General features: G+C 39.9%; 1 protein-coding gene and 2 pseudogenes across 1 annotated transcript in view; 1 reads left to right on the top strand and 2 right to left on the bottom strand.

Moving 5' to 3' along the window:
- Window positions 1-20,460, bottom strand: part of SH3BGRL (SH3 domain binding glutamate rich protein like) — a 146,538-nt gene that overhangs the window by 78,922 nt on the left and 47,156 nt on the right. The window lies entirely within an intron of this gene.
- LOC129518809 (COX assembly mitochondrial protein 2 homolog) overlaps window positions 1-20,460 on the bottom strand; it is a 121,310-nt pseudogene that overhangs the window by 53,754 nt on the left and 47,096 nt on the right.
- LOC129517627 (keratin, type I cytoskeletal 18-like) lies at window positions 2,965-4,245 on the top strand (annotated as a pseudogene).

Raw genomic sequence — 20,460 nt, 5'->3', positions numbered from 1 at the left:
TACAAAGCTGTGTTCATCAAGACAGTGTGGTACTGGCACAAAAACAGACATATAGATCAATGGAACAGAACAGAGAACCCAGAAGTGGACCCTGAACTTTATGGTCAACTAATATACGATAAAGGAGGAAAGACGATCCACTGGAAGAAAGACAGTCTCTTCAATAAATGGTGCTGGGCAAATTGGACATCCACATGCAGAAGAATGAAACTGGACCACTCTCTTGCACCATACACAAAGATAAACTCAAAATAGATGAAAGATCTAAATGTGAGACAAGATTCCATCAAAATCCCAGAGGAGAACTCAGGCAACACCCTTTTTGAACTTGGCCACAGTAACCGGAGAAGGACAAACAGTGTATGTTCTCATTCATTTGGGGAATATGAATAATAGTGAAAGGGAATATAAGGGAAGGGAGAAGAAATGTGTGAGAAATATCAGAAAGGGAGACAGAACATAAAGACTTCTAACTCTGGGAAATGAACTAGGGGTGGTGGAGGGGTAGGAGGGCGGGGGGTGGGGGTGAATGGGTGACGGGCACTGAGGGGTACACTTGACGGGATGAGCACTGGGTGTTATTCTGTATGTTGGTAAATTGAACACCAATAAAAATTAATTTATATAAAAAAAAATAAAAGACCATGAGGAAAGGTTTATGGAAATAAATGATAGTCTCAGAAGGAAAAGTCTACATATAATTGGAGATTATAGAGAGAGCTGAGAGGGACAGAGGGACAGAAAAAGCATATTTGAGCAAGTCATAGATTTGAACTTCCCTAATTTGGGGAGGAAAACAAGTATTCAGATCCAGGAGATACAGAGGTCGCTCCAAAATCAACAAAAAACGTTCAACACCTCAACATTTAAAAGTGAAACTTGCAAATTTCAAAATTAAAGAGAAAATCCTTAAAGCACTGGGAGACAACAGATTCCTAACTTATATGGTGGAGAAATATTAGATTAATAGTAAACCTCTACACAGAGACCTACGAGGCAAGAAAGGGCTAGCCGGATATACTCAGGGTACTAAATGAGAAGAACATGCAGCAAAGCATACTCTATCCAGCAAGGCTCACATTAACATTAGAAGGAGAGATAAAGGTCTTCCAAAATAGGCAGAAACTGGAAAAATATGTGACCACCAAACCAGCTCTGCAAGAAATATTAGGGAGGATTCTGTAAAAGAAATAGGAAGCCCAAAGGAAAAAATCCACAAAAACAGGGCCTGAATAGGTATTACAATGACCCTAAATTAATAGCTTTCAATAGTAACTCTGAGCGTGAATGGGCTTAATGATCCCATAAAATTCAGGCTGGATAAAAAAGCAAGACCCATCTATTTGCTGTCTACAAGAGACTCATTTGAGACCTAAGGACACCTACAGCCTAAAAATGAAAGGGTAGAGAACCATTTACCATTCAAATGATCCTCAGAAGAAAGCTGGGGTAGCAATCCTCATCTCAGATACATTAAATTTTATCCCAAAGACTATAGTAAGAAATGAAGAAGGACACTATATCATATTTAAAGGATCTATCCAACAAGAGGACCTAACAATCATGATTATTTGTCTCTAATGTGGGAGCTGCCAAGTATATCAATCAATTAATAACCAAAGTTAAGACATACTTAGATAATAATACCCTAATACTGCGAGACTACAACACAGCGGTTTCTGCAAATGACAGATATTCTAAGCACATCTCCAAAGAAACAAGAGCTTTATTTATTTTTTAAATTTTTATTTATTGGGATCCCTGGGTGGCGCAGCGGTTTGGCACCTGCCTTTGGCCCAGGGCGCGATCCTGGAGACCCGGGATCGAATCCCACGTCGGGCTCCTGGTGCATGGAGCCTGCTTCTCCCTCTGCCTGTATCTCAGCCTCTCTCTCTCTCTCTCTCTCTCTCTCTCTGTGACTATCATAAAATAAAAATAAAAAACAAATTTAAAAAATTGTTTAAAATTTTTTTTATTTATTTATGATAGTCAGAGAGAGAGAGAGAGAGAGAGAGAGGCAGAGACATAGGCAGAGGGAGAAGCAGACTCCATGCACCGGGAGCCCGACGTGGGATTCAATCCCGGGTCTCCAGGATTGCGCCCTGGGCCAAAGGCAGGTGCTAAACCACTGCGCCACCCAGGGATCCCCCGAAACAAGAGCTTTAAATGATATACTAGACCATATGGATTTCACAGATATATACAAAATATTGCATCCAAATGCAACTGAATATACATTCTTCTCAAGTGCACGTGGAACTTTCTCCAGAGTACACCACATACTGGGTCACACATTAGGTCTCAACTGAACCCAAAAGATTGGGATTGCCCCTGCATATTTTCAGACCACAATGCTTTGAAAGTAGAACTAAATCACAGGAAGAAATTTGGAAGAAACTCAAACACATGGAGGTTAAAGAGCATCCTGCTAAAAGATGAAAGGGTCAACCAGGACATTAGAGAAGAATTTAAAAGATTCATGGAAACTAATGAGAATGAAGATACAACCATTCAAAATCTTTGGGATACACCAAAAGCAGTTCTAAGGGGAAATACATCGCAATACAAGCATCCCTCAAAAAACTGGAGAAAATTGAAACACAAGCTAACCTCGCACCTAAAGGAACTGGAAGAACAGCAAAGAAAACTTACACCAAGCAGAAGAAGAGAGTTAATAAAGACTCGAGCAGAACTCATTGAAAGAGAAACTGAAGAACTGTAGAACAGATAAAAAAAAAAAAAAAACAGGAGTTGGTTCTTTGAAAGAATTAATAAGAGAGAAACCATTAGCCTGCCTTACTAAAAACAAAAGAGAGAAAAGAATCAAATTAATAAAATCATGAATGAAAAAGGAGAGATCACAAGCAATACCCAGGATATACAAACAATTTTAAAAACGTATTATCAGCCCTGGCCCGAGCCTGAGCCTTGGCCTCCTGAGTCGCCCTCTGGCTCTCGAGCAGCATGAGCTTCACCATCTGCTCCACCTTCTCTTCCAACTATCGGTCCCTGGGCTCTGTGCAGTCGCCCAGCCACCAGGTCCGGCCGATCAGCAGCAGCATGCCAGCGTCTATGCAGGCGCAGGGCTCCGGATCTCCATATCCTGCTCCACCAGCTTCCGGGGCAGCTGGGGATCCAGGGGCCCGGCTGCGGGGATGGCCGGGGGTCTGGGGGCATAGGGGGCATACAGGGCGAGAAGGAAACCATGCAAGACCTGAATGCCCGCCTGGCCTACTACCTGGAGAGGGTGAGGAGCCTGGAGGCTGATAATCAGAGATTGAAGATGAAAATCCAGGAACACCTGGAGAAGAAGGGCCCCCAGGTCAGAGACTGGGGGCATTACTTCAAGACCATTGAGGACCTGAGGGCTCAGATCTTTGCAAGTGCTGTGGACAATGCCCGCATTGTTCTGCAGATTGACAATGCCCGGCTTGCGGCTGACGACTTGCGTGTCAAGAATGAGAGGGAGCTGGCCAGGCGCCAGTCTGTGGAAAGCAACATCCATGGGCTCTGCAAGGTCATTGATGACACCAATGTCACTCGGCTTCAGCTACAGAGATCGAAGCTCTCAAGGAGGAGCTGCTCTTCATGAAGAAAAACCACAAGGAAGAAGTAAAGGGTCTACAAAACCAAATCGCCAACTCTGGGTTGACGATGGAGTTGGATGCCCCCAAATCTCAGGACCTCAGCAAGAGCATGGCAGATATCCGGGCCCAGTATGACGAGCTGGCTCAGAAGAACAGGGAAGAACTGGACAAGTACTGGTCTCAGCAGATCGAGGAGAGCACCACAGTGGTCACCACACAGACCGCTGAGATCGGAGAAGCTGAGATGACCCTCACGGAGATGAGAGGTACCGTCCAGTCCTTGGAGATCAACCTGGACTCCATGGGAAACCTGAAGGCCAGCTTGGAGAACAGCCTGAGGGAGGTCAAGACTCACTATGCGATGCAGATGGAGCAGCTCACCGGGGTCCTGCTGCAACTGGAGTCAGAGCTGTCCCAGACCCGGGCAGAGGGTCAGTGCCAGGCGCAGAAGTTTGAGGCCCTGCTGAATGTCAAGGTCAAGCTGGAGGCTGAGAATGCCACCTACTGTCACCTGTTGGAAGACGGGGAGGACTTCAGTCTTACTGACGCCCTGGACAGCAGCAACTCCTTGCAGACCATCCAGAAAACCACCACCCACAAGATCATGGATGGCAAGGTGGTGTCTGAGACCAACCACACCAAAATTCTGAGGCGCTAAGGCAGCAAAACAGGGTACCCTTTGAGGAGCAGGAGGCCAACAAAACGTTCAGAGGTCAAAAAATGTATTATCAGCAAATATATACCAAAATATTAGGCAATCTTGAATAAATGAACTCAATTCCAGAAAACCACAAACTACCAAAACTGGAACAGGAAGAAATAGAAAACCTGAACAGGCTGATAACCAGGTAGGAAATTGAAGCAGTCCTCAAAAACCTCCCAAGACAGGGCCAGATGGCTTCAGGGGAATTCTATCAAATGTTCAAAGAAGAAAAAATACCTGTTCTACTAAAGCTCTTCCAAAATACAGAAAGGGACAAAATACTTCCAAACTCATTTTATGAGGCCAGCATCACCCTAATTCCAAAACCAGAAAAAGACCCCACCTAAAAGGAGAAAAATAGACCAATACCCCTAATGAACACTGATGCAAACATTCTCAACATGACACTAGCCAATAGGATCCAATAGTACATTATGACGTTTATTCACCATGACCTAGTGGGATTCATCCTCGGGATGCAAGTTTGGTTCAACACTGTTAAAACAATCAACAAGATAGATCATATCAACAAGAGAAAAAACAAGAACCATGTGATCCTCTCAATAGATGCAGAGAAAGCATTTGACCAAATACATCATCCATTCCTGATCAAAACCTTTCAGAGTGTCGGGATAGAGGGAACATTCCTCAGCATCTTACAAGCCATCTATGAAAAGCCCACAGGAAATATCATTCTCAATGGGGAAAAACTGAAACCCTTTCCCCTAAGATCATAAACACGACACGGATGTCCATTCTCACCACTGCTATTCAACATATTACTAGAATTCCTAGCCTCAGCAATCAGACAACAAAAAGAAATAAAAAGCATTCAAATTGACAAAGAAAACTGAAACTCTCCATCTTCATAGATGATATGATGCTGTCCATAGAAAACCCAAAGACTCCACCCCAGATTGCTAAAACCCATACAGCAATTCGGTAATGTGGCAGGATACAAAATCAATGCCCAGAAATCTGTGGCATTTCTATACACTAACAATGAGACTGAAGAAAGAGAAATTAAGGAGTCAATTCCATTTACAATTGTACCCAAAAGTATAAGATACATAGGAATAAACCTAACCAAAGAGATAAATGATCTATACCCTCAAAACGACAGAACACTTCTGAAAATAATTCCGGAAGACACAAAGAGACAGAAAAATATTTCCTGATCATGGATTAGAAGAATTAAAATTGTGAAAATATCTATGCTACCCAGGGCAATTTACATGTTCAATGCAATCCCTATCAAAATACCATGCACTTGGGCAGCCCCGGTGGCCCATCAGTTTAGTGCCACCTTCAGCCCAGGCCATGATCCTGGAGATCCGGGATCGAGTCCCATGTCGGGCTCCTTGCATGGAGCCTGCTTCTCCCTGTGCCTGTCTCTGCCTCTCTCTCTCTCTCTGTCTCTCTCTCACTCTCTGTGTGTGTGTGTGTCTGTCATGAATAAATAAATAAAATCTTAAAAAAATACAATGGACTCTCTTTAGAGTTGTAACAAATTGTCTTAGGATTTGTGTGAAATCAGAAAAGACCCCAAATACTAAGGGAATATTGAAAAAGAAAACCAGAGCTGGGGGCATCAAATGCCGGATTCTAATTTGTACTACAAAGCTGTGATCATCAAGACAGTGTGGTACTGGCACAAACACAGACACATAGATCAATGAAGGAGAAAAGAGAACCCAGAAGAGGGCCCTCAAGTTTATGATCAACTAATGTTCAACAAAGCAGGAAAGACTATCCAAAGTCTCTTCAATAAATGGTGCTGGGAAAATTGGACAGCCACGTGCAGAAGACTGAAACTAGACCATTCTCTTACACTATACACAAAGATAAGCTCAAAATGGATGAAAGATCTAAATGTGAGAGAAGAATCCATCAAAATCCTAAGGGAGAACACAGGCAACACTCTCTATGAATTTGGGCACAGCAACTTCTTGCAGTATACATCTATGAAGGCAAGGGAAACAAAAGCAAAAATGTATTACTAGGACTTCATCAAGATCAAAAGCTTCTTCACAGCAATAGAAACAGTCAACAAAACTAAAAGACAACCTATAGAATGGAGGAAGATATTTGCAAATGACTTATCAGATAAAGGGCTAGCATCCAAGATCTATAAAGAACTTATTAAACTGAACAGCAAAGAAACAATCCATTCATGAAATGGGCAAGTGTAATGAACAGAAATTTCGCCAAAGAAGACATACTCATGGCCAAGAAGCACATGACAAAATGCTCTGTATCACTTGCATTCAGGAAAATACAAATCAAAACCAGAATGAGATACCACCTCACACCAGTGAGAACGGTAAAAATTAACAAGACAGGGAACAATGAATGTTGGAAAGGATATGGAGAAAAGGGAACCCTCTTGCACTTTTGGTGGGAAGGTGAACTGCTACAGAGACTCTGGAAAACTGTGGAAGTTCCTCAATGAGTTAAAAATAAAGCTCCCCTACAACCCAGCAACTGCGATGCTCAGGATTTACCCCAAAGGTACATATGCAGTGAAAGACTGAGACACTTGCACCCCAATGTTTATAGCAGCAATGTCCACAATAGCCAAACTGTGGAAGGAGCCTCGTTGTCCATCAAAAGGTGAATGGATAAAGAAGATGTGGTATATGTATACAATGGAATATTACTCAGTAATTAGAAACGACAAATATAAACCATTTGCTTCGACGTGGATGGAACTGGAGGGTATTATGCTGAGTGAAATAAGTCGATCGGAGAAGGATAAACATTATATGGTTTTATGCATACAGGGAGTATAAAAAATAGTGAAAGGGATTATAGGGGAAAGAAAATGAGTTGGAAATATCAGAAAGCATAACAAAACATGGGAGACTCCTAACTCTGGGAAACAAACAAGAGGTAGTGGAAGGGGAGGTGGACAGGAGGGTGGGGTGATTGGTTTCTGGGACTGAAGGGGGCACTTGATAGAATGAGCAGTGGGTGTCATAGTATATGATGTCAAATCGAACTCCAATACATACATACATACATAAATACATACATATATACATACATACATACACAAATACATAAATACATAAATAAATGAGAAAGGTATAATTGAAGTTGGTAGACTATTCATAAATTAAACTACTGCATACCGATGGATGTATACTTTCAACAACCATACTAATTTATTTTAAAGAAGGAGAGATAAAGAGAATTACAACACTAATTTGAATTATAGAGTTAAAAATAGACTTGCCCTACGACCCAGCAACTGCACTGTTGGGGATTTACCCCAAAGATACAGATGCAATGAAACGCCGGGACACCTGCACCCTGATGTTTATAGCAGCAATGTCCACAATAGCCGAACTGTGGAAGGAGCCTCGGTGTCCATCGAAAGATGAATGGATAAGGAAGATGTGGTTTATGTATACAATGGAATATTACTCAGCCATTAGAAACGACAAATACCTACCATTTGTTTCGACATGGATGGAACTGGAGGGTATTATGCTGAGTGAAATAAGTCAATCGGAGAAGGACAAACATTATATGGTCTCATTCATTTGGGGAATATAAAAAATAGTGAAAGGGAATAAAGGGGAAAGGAGAAAAAATGAGTGGGAAATATCAGAAAGGGAGACAGAACATGGAAGACTCCTAACTCTGGGAAATGAACTAGGTGTGGCGGAAGGGGAGGAGGGCGGGGGAGTGTGACTGGGTGGCAGGCACTGAGGTGGGCACTTGATGGGATGAGCACTGGGTGTTATTCTGTATGTTGGCAAATTGAACACCAATAAAAAATAAAATTATTATTAAAAAATGAATTACAGAGTTATTATGCCTTAGAGTAAAAAATAATCACAATGTCATAATTCTAAAACATAGAGGCGTGCTTAGTAGATAGCTGTTTTAAACAAAGTTGAAACCTTCACTATATTAAAAATATTTTAGGAGTCCCTGGCTGGCTCTGTTGGTAGAGCGTGCAACTCTTGGCCTTGGGGTTATGAGTGCATGACCCATACTGAGTGCAGAGAGTATTTCAAACTTAAAAAAAAATCTTTAAAGATATTTTAAATTTATTTTGAATTATACACTGTGAAATTTACTCTTTTGGTGTACAATTTTATGAATTCTGACACATGCATAAAGTCATGTAACCACCAGCACAATCAGAATAGTTCTCTTACTTCTCTGTAATTTTTCTGGTTCTGCCTCTTTGTAGCTTTAGTTTTTAAAACTAAAATTTCAGTTCATAGATATTCTCAACTATTATTGCATAGTTACTTTCAGGTTTCTGTCAACCTTTTGCTGAATAAGAATTTAGTATTTTTTCCACAGAAAAGACAAACACAAAATGGATGAAAAATCTAAATGTGAGACAAGATTCCATCAAAATCCTAGAGGAGAACACAGGAAACACCATTTTTGAACTTAGCCACAGCAACTTATTGCAAAATATATCCATGAAGGCAAAGGAAACAAAAGCAAAAATGAATTATTGGGACTTCATTGGGATAAGAAGCTTCTGCACAGCAAAAGAAACAGTCAACAAAACTAAAAGACAACCTACAGAATGTGAGAAGATATTTGCAAATGGCCTATCAGATAAAGGGCTAGTATCCAAGATCTATAAAGAACTTATGAAATTCAACACCAAGGAAACAAACAATCCAATCATGAAATGGGCAAAAGACATGAACAGAAATCTCACAGAAGAAGACATAGACATGGCCAACAAGCACATGATTAAATGCTCTGCATCACTTGCCATCTGGGAAATACAAATCAAAATCACAATTGCGATACCACCGGGATCCCTGGGTGGTGCAGCGGTTTAGCGCCTGCCTTTGGCCCAGGGCGCGATCCTGGAGACCCAGGATCGAGTCCCACGTCGGGCTCCCGGTGCATGGAGCCTGCTTCTCCCTCTGCCTGTGTCTCTGCCTCTCTCTCTCTGTGTGTGTGACTATCATAAATAAATAAAATAAAAAAAAAAACAATTGAGATACCACCTCACACCGGTGAGAATGGGGAAAATTAACAAGACAGGAAACAACAAATGTTGGAGAGGATGTGGGGAAAGGGGAACCCTCTTACACTGTTGGTGGGAATGTGAACTGGTGCAGCCACTCTGGAAAACTGTGTGGAGGTTCCTCAAAGAGTTAAAAATAGATCTGCCCTATGACCCAGCAATTGCACTGTTGGGGATTTACCCCAAAGATACAGATGCAGTGAAACGCCGGGACACCTGCACCCTGATGTTTCTAGCAGCCATGTCCACAGTAGCCAAACTGTGGAAGGAGCCTCAGTGTCCATTGAAAGATGAATGGATAAAGAAGTTGTGGTCTATGTATACATTGGAATATTACTCAGCTATTAGAAATGACAAATACCCACCATTTGCTTCAACGTGGATGGAACTGGAGGGTATTATGCTGAGTGAAATAAGTCCATTGGAGAAGGACAAACATTATATGGTCTCATTCATTTGGGTAATATAAAAATTAGTGAAAGGGAATAAAAGGGAAGGAGTGAAAATATCAGTGAGGGTGACAAAACATGAGAGACACCTAACTCTGGGAAATGAACAAGGGGTAATGGAAGGGGAGGTGGGCGGGGTTTGGGGTGACTGGGTGATGGGCACTGAGGGGGACATGGCAGGATGAGCCCTGGGTGTTATGCTATATTGGCAAATTAAATTCCAATAAAATAAATTTAAAAAAGAATTTAGTATTTTTTTTTCACAGAAACACAAATGGATAAGAATCTGTATGTCAGGTCAGTAAGTATTTATGAAGTGCTTGTTCTGAGTTCAACATTACACTAAATGTTCTGGGGACTACAGTTAGAGAAGATAAAAGTACTACATAGGAACAGAAGTCATAGGCATGTGAAACTTTATAAAAAGTATGAGACTTTATATAATGAAATGTTTTATTGTAAGATTCACATTATGAAAGGGATTCTTTCTCTAAAACATTTATGCGTGTATCTTTGGGAAGAGTCTCCAAGCTTTTCATCAGATTATCAAAATTACTAAAGTGGAAGGTCTAAAATGTGTTATCGAAAAGAAATATGAAAAGACATAGGGTGGAAATAATTGCTGATAAATTTTATAATCCAATAAGCAACAGAAAGATCTAACCTTCACAAAGCACTTTAAGCTTTCACATCATTTCTTTTGTTTAAACCAAGAGGCATTTGAAAAAGATTCTTAAGTTATGAAATGAGATGAAGGATACAGGAAGGAAATTGGTAGACCAGTAATATGCAGAATGGGTTAAAAAATGACTGAAGGTAATAAATTATTTTTTAAGTCTAAAGGGACAAGGAGTCAATTGGAAGGTGTGGACTATAGAAGTGTGTAGGAAGCAGAAAATCTAAGAAACATTATTAAATGATAAATTGATAGATTTTTTGGGAAATATTAACAGGAGTTTTGAAATCAGTCATTTATTTACTTTTTTAAAGATTTTACTTTTATTTATTTATTAGGGAGCGAGAAAGAGAGAGAGAATGCAAGCCAGGAGAGAGAGAGAGGGACAAGCAGATTCTGTGGAGTGTAGAGCACAATGAGGGCTGGATCCCAGGACTCCAAGACTATGAGCTGAGCCAAAACCAAGAGTCAGACACTCAACCAACTGAGCCACTTGGGAGTCCCTACATTCAATCACTCATTTAATAAGTATTTATTGAGCTGAACCTATTTGGTTCTTGGCACTTGTAAGAAACAGAGATAAGAGCAATAAATATGCAGGGAATGTCCCTGCATCTATGGAGTTTATAATCTAATGAGAAGCAGACAATAAATAGGAAATAGGAAAACACACTAACAAATTGATGAAATAATTTCATATGTTAATTAATTGATGCATGCTATTAGTGAAAGATGACTTCCAAAACACAAAGAGGACAAGTGCAAGGAAACAAGTAAGTGCTAATTAATGGACTTGGCTTTTATTTATTTTTTTAAGATTTTATTAATTTATTCCGAGAGAGAGAGAGAGAGAGAGAGAGAGAGAGAGAGAGAGAGAGATACAGGCAGAGGGAAAAGCAGGCTCCATGCAGGGAGCCTGACATGGGACTCGATCCCGGGTCTCCAGGATCACCCCGGGTTGCAGGTGGCGCTAAACCGCTGAGCCACTGGGGCTGCCCGGACTTGGTTTTTAAAACAAAATTTCTCATTTCATTAAAAGATGATGCTGACAATAACATGGGACAACTGGCAAAAGCAGAACATTGTTAATGAAGGGAGAACTTCCATATGAATGTGTATTATATAAATGTGTGTTGAAGAGGGTATATCTGAGAGGGCAAAGATGGTGAAAGAAGAAGCAGAGAGCAAAGATGTTGAGTTATGTTTTAAATAAATTGAGCCAGGAGTCCTTTATTTTGAGGGAAATCAACCCATGGGTATGACAGCAAAATGTACCATCCTAACAAAGGAAAAAAGCTACCTCAGCACAATAAAACGATGATAAATTCAGTAAATGCTATCTTTTTTATAGCATTTGAAGAGGATTTTGTTTATGATAAACATATACTGACTATATGCACAGTAAGGAATGAACAATTAGTAAATTAATGCATTAAGCTTCTCTTTTGTTTTCTACTCTCACAGGTAATTGTTGATATAAGTCTATGTCTTATAGAGCTATTACCACATAAATGCAGTCTAAAATATATACACACATTAGCATGCAAGCTTTGTTATCTTTACTAGATTACAATCTCCTCAAGAGGAGGTTCCACATCTAATTTATGTTTGTGTCCATCAAAATACCAGAATGTCTCACACATTGTGGGTATTCAATAAATATTTTTAGGTTAAGGCCTCTTCAGGGCAGAATACCTTATTTACACCACAATGTATCGTTTTGATGGTTCTCCTCTCATGAGAATACTAACTGGATTTATTCTATTGGCACTATAACCACTGTAAAATTATTGATTAGCAGTATTTTCATCTTTCAGTCAAAACCTGTTTTGATCCAATTCTAAATAATAAGAAAACGAACTCAAGAAAAACAGAATGTATGGATTTTCAGGCCCCAAAACTAAGCCAGAAAAGAGGCAGGCAAAGAGATAAGGCATGTAAAAATGCTTTGCTAGTGCCTCTAATTCCTTCCAGGCTTTTATCTTCCTCTACCCAACATCTAAAATGTCTTCTGTTTACGGACAGTAAAGAATCTTTTTTAAACATGTTAACAAATACTTAACATATGAGCTACAAAATCTATTTAGAATTGGTTAGAGTTAAAAGATGACTATTTACAACTGGTTTTTGCTCTCTACCTGTGTGTTTTTGAGAAAGCAAACAATTCAAAGATGAAAAATACACCTTAGGGAAACAAACATGAATGATATTGCATGCTGTATGTTGGCACAATATCCCAAGGCTCACAAAAGATGAAGCTCAAATAAAATCTTCATGGAAATGTGCACTGTTGGTCAACATTTTAAAGTTAGGTGGTATTCTACTACTTAACTACTTCCTTACAACTGGTCATCAGAGATAGCTACATGAACATAGTCATAAATAAACATGACCTGTCTAGTCCTGTAGCTTATAAGTGCCCTTCCACTGGTCCTTTTTTTTTTGGTGTTCTTCCACCATTTTTGGATATGTGTTTTACAAAGAGTTGTAAGGATCTGCATAGGGAAGGCACATATGTCAGATGCAAGAATTTTAAAAGTCAGGATGGGAAACCAACCTTAGATAAAAATGATTCTAGAAAAAAAGAAGATTGAATGAATTAACACATACGAAGTGCTAAAAACAATGTCTGACACATAGCATTTAAGTAATGTTAGTTGTTATTACTGATGTTATTATTTACATAGGTGAGAGAGGTGGTATTGGTGTATTGGTAATATTACTCAACGTTGAGTTAGAAAAGTAGGTTCAGAATTAATTTATTCTAACTACTAGATAGGTGATCATAAGTTAGTCACTTAAATTTTCTGGGCCTCAGCTTTCTACTGTCCAAAAGAGTGATGTGAATACTTATGCTCATAAGTTGTTATGAGTATTAATGATAACTGTGATAATATGTGAAAGGACTTTGTAAATATAATAAAGTAAGGTTTTAAATCAATAAAATTTCTTGACTTTTGTCTCATTACCATACTTTTCACTTGAGTCTATCTGATTTCCATAGTCTCAAATCTACAGACTGTATCTGCTTTCTTACTGAGGATTCCCTGGTACTCCAAAACCATATCAGGATTTCTTTTCACTTTCTTTTCTACTCTACTCTATTCTATTCTATTCTCTCTTACACACCTACCCACATGTGCATATACACAGTTGTGTGCGCGCGCACACACACACACCATAAAAATTACTGAATTTCAGATCAGGTTCTTTCTTTTTCTCCTAGAATCCTATATATTATATCTCAAATGGTTCCCTGGACCTAGACTAATTCCAAACACTGACACTTCTTTTAGGAATTAATTATTCATTTTTCAAGCTATGTAGTTATTAGCCCTTTAAGAAAGACTTGGCTTGGTCTCCCCAGGTCCTCAGCTCCATAGCGTTAGTTACTTATAGTACTTGATTCTTTTTGATGTGGCTTCTGATGCTCAAAATGCAGACTCTTGAGTCACATTCCTACAGATCATTATTCAATATGTTTACAGTGTCCATGAATGACTTTTTGAACAAGCATCCTGTGAGATTTCCCCCCACTACACTATGAATACCAATTAAATGTTTATAGAATCCTTGAGACATTCACCAATCTCCTAGACATATCTTTGCTCTTACTGTTGCTTCTCTCAGGAATGTTTTTTCCATCACTAAGAGTAAAATCTTGCTTATTTTTTGAAATCCAGCTGAGGAGGGGCAAGATCGCGGAAGAGCAGGGTCCCCAAATCGCCTGTCCCCACCAAATTACCTAGATAACCTTCAAATCATCCTGAAAATCTACGAATTCGGCCTCAGATGTAAAGAGAGACCAGCTGGAATGCTACAGTGAGAAGAGTTCGCGCTTCTATCAAGGTAGGAAGACGGGGAAAAAGAAATAAAGAAACAAAAGGCCTCCGAGGGGGAGGGGCCCCGCGAGGAGCCGGGCTGAGGCCGGGGCGAGTGTCCCCAGGACAGGAGAGCCCCGTCCCGGAGAAGCAGGAGCTGCACCAACCTTCCTGGGCGGAAAGGGGCTCGCAGGGAGTTAGAGCAGGGCCCAGGAGAGCGGGGATGCCCTCGGGCTCCCTGGGACACTAACAGACACCTGCGAGCGCAGGAGAGTGCGCCGAGCTCCCTAAGGGCTGCAGCGCGCACCGGAGCAGCTCGGAGGGGCTCGGGCGGCGGCTCCAGGGAGGGAGCTGCAGGGCGGGAGCGCGAATCCAACAGCGCAGGCCCCGGAGCACAGGGCGCCGGGACACAGCCCAGGATCCGGCCTCCCCCGGGACAGGCAGAGGCCGGGAGGGCCCAGGACAGCAAGAACGCTCCTGCCCCGAGCTGAGCAGATCAGCGGCCCCGCCCTGGAGCCTCCAGGCCCTGCAGACGGAGAGCCGAGAGCCCCGAGCCCCGTAGTTCCCGCGGAGGCTGAATCCAGACTTCCAGAGTTGCCATAGCCACTGCGGCTGTTCCTCCTGGGGCCTGACGGGGTAAACAACCCCCACTGAGCCCCGCAGCAGGCAGGGGCAGAGCAGCTCCCCCAAGTGCTAACACCTGAGAATCAGCACAACAGGCCCCTCCCCCAGAAGACCAGCTGGAGGGACCAGTGATACTCCCCCGTGTTCCAATACAACTTGTTTTTGGCCACTCTGCACTGAGCAAAATGACTAGAAGGAAAACCGCACCTCAAAAGAAAGAATCAGAAACAGCCCTCTCTCCCACAGAGTTACAAAATCTGGATTACACTTCAATGTCAGAAAGCCAATTCAGAAGCACTATTATACAGCTACTGGTGGCTCTAGAAAAAAGCATTAAGGACTCACGAGACTTCATGACTGCAGAATTTAGATCCAATCAGGCAGAAATTAAAAATCAATTGAATGAGATGCAATCCAAACTAGAAGTCCTAACGACGAGGGTTAACGAGGTGGAAGAACGAGTGAGTGACATAGAAGACAAGTTAATGGCAAAGAGGGAAACTGAGGAAAAAAGAGACAAACAATTAAGGGACCATGAAGACAGATTAAGGCAAATAAATGACACTCTAAGGAAGAAAAACCTACATTTAATTGGGGTTCCCGAGGGCGCCGAAAGGGACAGAGGGCCAGAATATGTAATTGAACAAATCCTAGCTGAAAACTTTCCCAATCTGGGAAGGGAAACAGGCATTCAGATCCAGGAAATAGAGAGATCCCCCCCTAAAATCAATAAAAACCGTTCAACACCTCGACATCTAATAGTGAAGCTTGCAAATTCCAAAGATAAAGAGAAGATCCTTAAAGCAGCAAGAGACAAGAAGTCCCTGACTTTCATGGGGAGGAATATTAGGGTAACAGCAGACCTCTCCACAGAGACCTGGCAGGCCAGAAAGGGCTGGCAGGATATATTCAGGGTCCTAAATGAGAAGAACATGCAACCAAGAATACTTTATCCAGCAAGGCTCTCATTCAAAATGGAAGGAGTGATAAAGAGCTTCCAAGACAGGCAGGAACTGAAAGAATATGTGACCTCCAAACCAGCTCTGCAAGAAATTTTAAGGGGGACTCTTAAAATTCCCCTTTAAGAAGAAGTTCAGTGGAACAATCCACAAAAACAAGGACTAAATAGATATCATGATGACACTAAACTCATATCTGTCAATAGTAACTCTGAACGTGAACGGGCTTAATGACCCCATCAAAAGGCGCAGGGTTTCAGACTGGATAAAAAAGCAGGACCCATCTATTTGCTGTCTACAAGAGACTCATTTTAGACAGAAGGACACCTACAACCTGAAAATAAAAGGTTGGAGAACCATTTACCATTCAAATGGTTCTCAAAATATACCCTAAAAGCTATAGAACACTTCTGAAAGAAATTGAGGAAGACACAAAGAGATGGAAAAATATTCCATGCTCATGGATTGGCAGAATTAATATTGTGAAAATGTCAATGTTACCCAGGGCAATTTACACGTATAATGCAATCCCTATCAAAATACCATGGACTTTCTTCAGAGACTTAGAACAAATTATTTTAAGAGATGTGTGGAATCAGAAAAGACCCCGAACAGCCAGGGGAATTTTAAAAAAGAAAACCATATCTGGGGGCATCACAATGCCAGATTTCAGGTTGTACTACAAAGCTGTGGTCATCAAGACAGTGTGGTACTGTCACAAAAACAGACATATAGATCAATGGAACAGAATAGAGAACCCAGAAGTGGACCCTGAACTTTATGGTCAACTAATATACGATAAAGGAGGAAAGACGATCCACTGGAAGAAAGACAGTCTCTTCAATAAATGGTGCTGGGCAAATTGGACATCCACATGCAGAAGAATGAAACTGGACCACTCTCTTGCACCATACACAAAGATAAACTCAAAATAGATGAAAGATCTAAATGTGAGACAAGATTCCATCAAAATCCCAGAGGAGAACTCAGGCAACACCCTTTTTGAACTTGGCCACAATAACCGGAGAAGGACAAACAGTGTATGTTCTCATTCATTTGGGGAATATGAATAATAGTGAAAGGGAATATAAGGGAAGGGAGAAGAAATGTGTGAGAAATATCAGAAAGGGAGACAGAACATAAAGACTTCTAACTCTGGGAAATGAGCTAGGGGTGGTGGAGGGGGAGGAGGGCGGGGGGTGGGGGTGAATGGGTGACGGGCACTGAGGGGGACACTTGACGGGATGAGCACTGGGTGTTATTCTGTATGTTGGTAAATTGAACACCAATAAAAATTAATTTATAAAAAAAAGAAATCCAGCTCAAATGTAGCCTCCTAGTCCATTTCTCCCACACCTAATACATGTATTCTTTTCTGATGAATAAGATATAGTACTTCATCAGCACTAGGATACAAGGAAGTATTGAGCCATCATAGAGTTTCTGGGCTTTACAAGTTTTCTATAAGATCTGTAAAGTGGGTAAACTAATAGAAAAGTCTATAGTACTTGGCATCTGATTGATCAAGACAGTAACTCAAATCACATAGAAACTGGAAAGGAGGACTAGCAGCTATATCAGGACCAACCATTGAGAATGAGAAGTAAACAAAAAATACTTGTTAGCAAAAACACTGTTTAAGTTCAGTAAGGAACAGTCAAGTGATAACAACGCAATGGTCTCAGGGGAAAAGATGGCTGGTTGCACAACTACCTAAATGAGTTTATGCAGTTGGGATTGGCTATATAGTAACAAGGAGGAAATAGGGGAGGGAGGTAGGGAGCTAACGGCAGAATTGGCAGTGACATGAGAAGAGTAGAAGCTTTGGACATAGTTATGTGGCAAAGTGGGATTTGAACCCACATCAACCTAATTTCATATACTATTGGATTTTCAGACCTTAATGTGACTTGGAATATAATTCAAGAATTCTTGAATGAGCTCAGAATCCTGTTTTTTAAGAAAATAAACACCTTTCTAGGTGCAGGTGGGCAGTCTTTTAATCATATGTGAGAAACAGTGAACTATTGCTTTTCACTGTTTACTTGAGGCACTCTTTCTTTCCCTCTCCTCATATGCATGTTCACCTTTCAGAGATACCCAACTACCTAGCAAGCACAAACATTAAAAGATAAATTCACTAAACTCTTTCCTCTTTTCCCCATCCTTGCAAGCTCTGCATGTTTTCTTCATTAAAATTAAATATCATCATCATCATGATACCTTAGATTTTATCAAGTGCCCACTATGTGCTAGGCACAATGTAAAGCATATCATACTATCTTAATTTTAAAAAGAAAAATGTAAAATTGAAATTCTCTTTATTTGACAAAAAAGAAATCGAGCCTTTGAGAAAGAAAAGTTAAGTAACTTTCTCAGGATAACCAACAGTGAATGATGGTTTAAACCACTACCTGGAATTTTAACCCATACAGTCTGAATCTAAACCCTATGCTCTTAACTGTTCAACTATGTAGCCTGTGGAAACTCAGATATTTCATGACTGCTTATCAGTTCATAATTATACGCACTAACTATTGGCATAAGTCAAAGACACTCTCACAAAAATTTTAAAGGAAGACAAAAGGACTTAGTCCAAAGCCCAGAATTATAATCCTTTATGGTACTAGAATATGCTTGGTAAACCACTATTACCCAGCAAATACAGACATGATCAAGTATTGTGTGCCTCAAGATTCAGAGAGGTTTAATGATTTTAGAGGGAGACAAAATTGGGGAAAAAAAAGATGAATAACTCCAGTTAAGTCACATCTAAGAACTTTTAATTTCCATAATGTCTAATGCTATGTTAAATATCACACATCCTCTCAAAAAAGAAGGAAGTTTTTTCCATATTACAGGAAAAATACACAATGGAGAACATTTCGTTGTAACATTTTGTTGCCATAAAACAATGTAATCACAATCACATCTACTGGCTGTCTTTGGACACAAAATAATAAACAAAATTGGTAGAAAAGAATCATTAAAAATTTTAAATGGAAGAATTGCATTGAACTGTTCATAAATTCACTTTATAAAATTTATCAAAGACAACTAAAGTATGAAGAAAACCATTTCCTCATGCATAATATAGAATTGATTTTATAATGTTCACTCCATTGTTTTTAGCAAGTGAGCAAGTTAAGAGTATTTCTACTTTGGAGCAACCCCTGTATAATAGGAACCTACTTCTTCACATGCAATTTGAGAAATTTAGAAAGGACCAGTCAAGTGACCTGCTTCAAATGTCCTATGATTATTCTGGAACATGGGAAGAGCCTAGGCAATAGAGTTAAACATTAATAGTAAAGTCAAAGATGAAATAATCTCTTGAATGATGGTGTAGAAACAGCACAAGCTTTCTCAATAGGTTATTCAAGATGGGCCTATTAATTACTTATAGGTAATTAAGATGGGCCTCCCAAATGAATAAGTGTAAAAGCAAACCACTGCTATAACTCCTGTGGAGTCCAAGCTTACCAGTTCAAATTCACTTTACCAACATTAACAGTAGCTGGCTTTTGTACTTATTAAAATAATGCTAAGGTAAGATCCAGGGTATGAATTCTGGCTATACAAGTTTACTGGATATAAGACCTCAGTCATGTTATTAAATACTTTGAGATTTCATTTTCTTGTATGGAAAGTGGGTATAATACACCTACTTCAAAGGAATGTAAGAAATAAATGAAAGGACAAATGTAAGGTGACTGGCTTTGACCTGGGCAATCCCCAAACCCTCAATAAATAGAAAGTCTTTCCACATCTTTCTCCTCCTTTTCTTTTTTTCTATCAAGATTTTATTTAAATTCAAGTTAGTTAAGACATAGTGTATTAATTTCAAGGATAGAATTCAGTGATTTATCACTTACATATATCACCCAATGCTTACTATAAGTGTTGTCCTTAATGCCCATCATAATCCATTTACCCCATCCCCCCACCTTCCTCCACTCCATCAACCCTCAGTTTATTCCATATAGTTAAAAGTCTATTATGGTTTGCCTCCCTGTTTTTATTTTATTATTTTTCCTTCCTTTCCCCTTTGTTCATCTATTTATTTCTTAAATTCCACATATGAATAAAATAATATAGTATTTGTCTTTCTCTTATTTTGTTTAGCATAATATACTCTAGTACTATCTATATGAATGCAAATAGCAAGATTTCCGTCATTTTGATGGCTAATATTCCATTGTGTGTGTGTGTGTGTGTGTGTGTGTGTGTATATATATATATATACCACCTTTTCATTATCCATTAGTCAGTTGATGATCACTTGGACTCTTTCAATATTTTGACTATTGTGCATAATGCTGCTATAACCATTGTGATGCATATGCCTCTTCAACACTATTTTTGTATCCTTTTGATAAATACCTAGTAGTGCAATTGCTGGATCATAGGTTACTTCTAATTTTAACCTTTAAAGGAACCTCCATACTGTTTTCGAGTGGCTGTACCAGTTTACATTTCCAATAACAGTGGAAAAGTGTTCCCTTTTCTCCACATCCTCGTTAATACCTGCTGTTTCCTGAGCTGTTAATTTTAGTTATTCTGACCAGTGTGAGGAGTTATCTCATTACAGTTTGATTTGTATTTCTATGATGAGTGATGTTGAGCA

This window comes from Nyctereutes procyonoides, unplaced genomic scaffold, assembly GCF_905146905.1.
Source record: "Nyctereutes procyonoides isolate TBG_1078 unplaced genomic scaffold, NYPRO_anot_genome, whole genome shotgun sequence".
NCBI lineage: Eukaryota > Metazoa > Chordata > Mammalia > Carnivora > Canidae > Nyctereutes > Nyctereutes procyonoides.
This window is presented reverse-complemented; position numbering and strand designations above follow the sequence as displayed.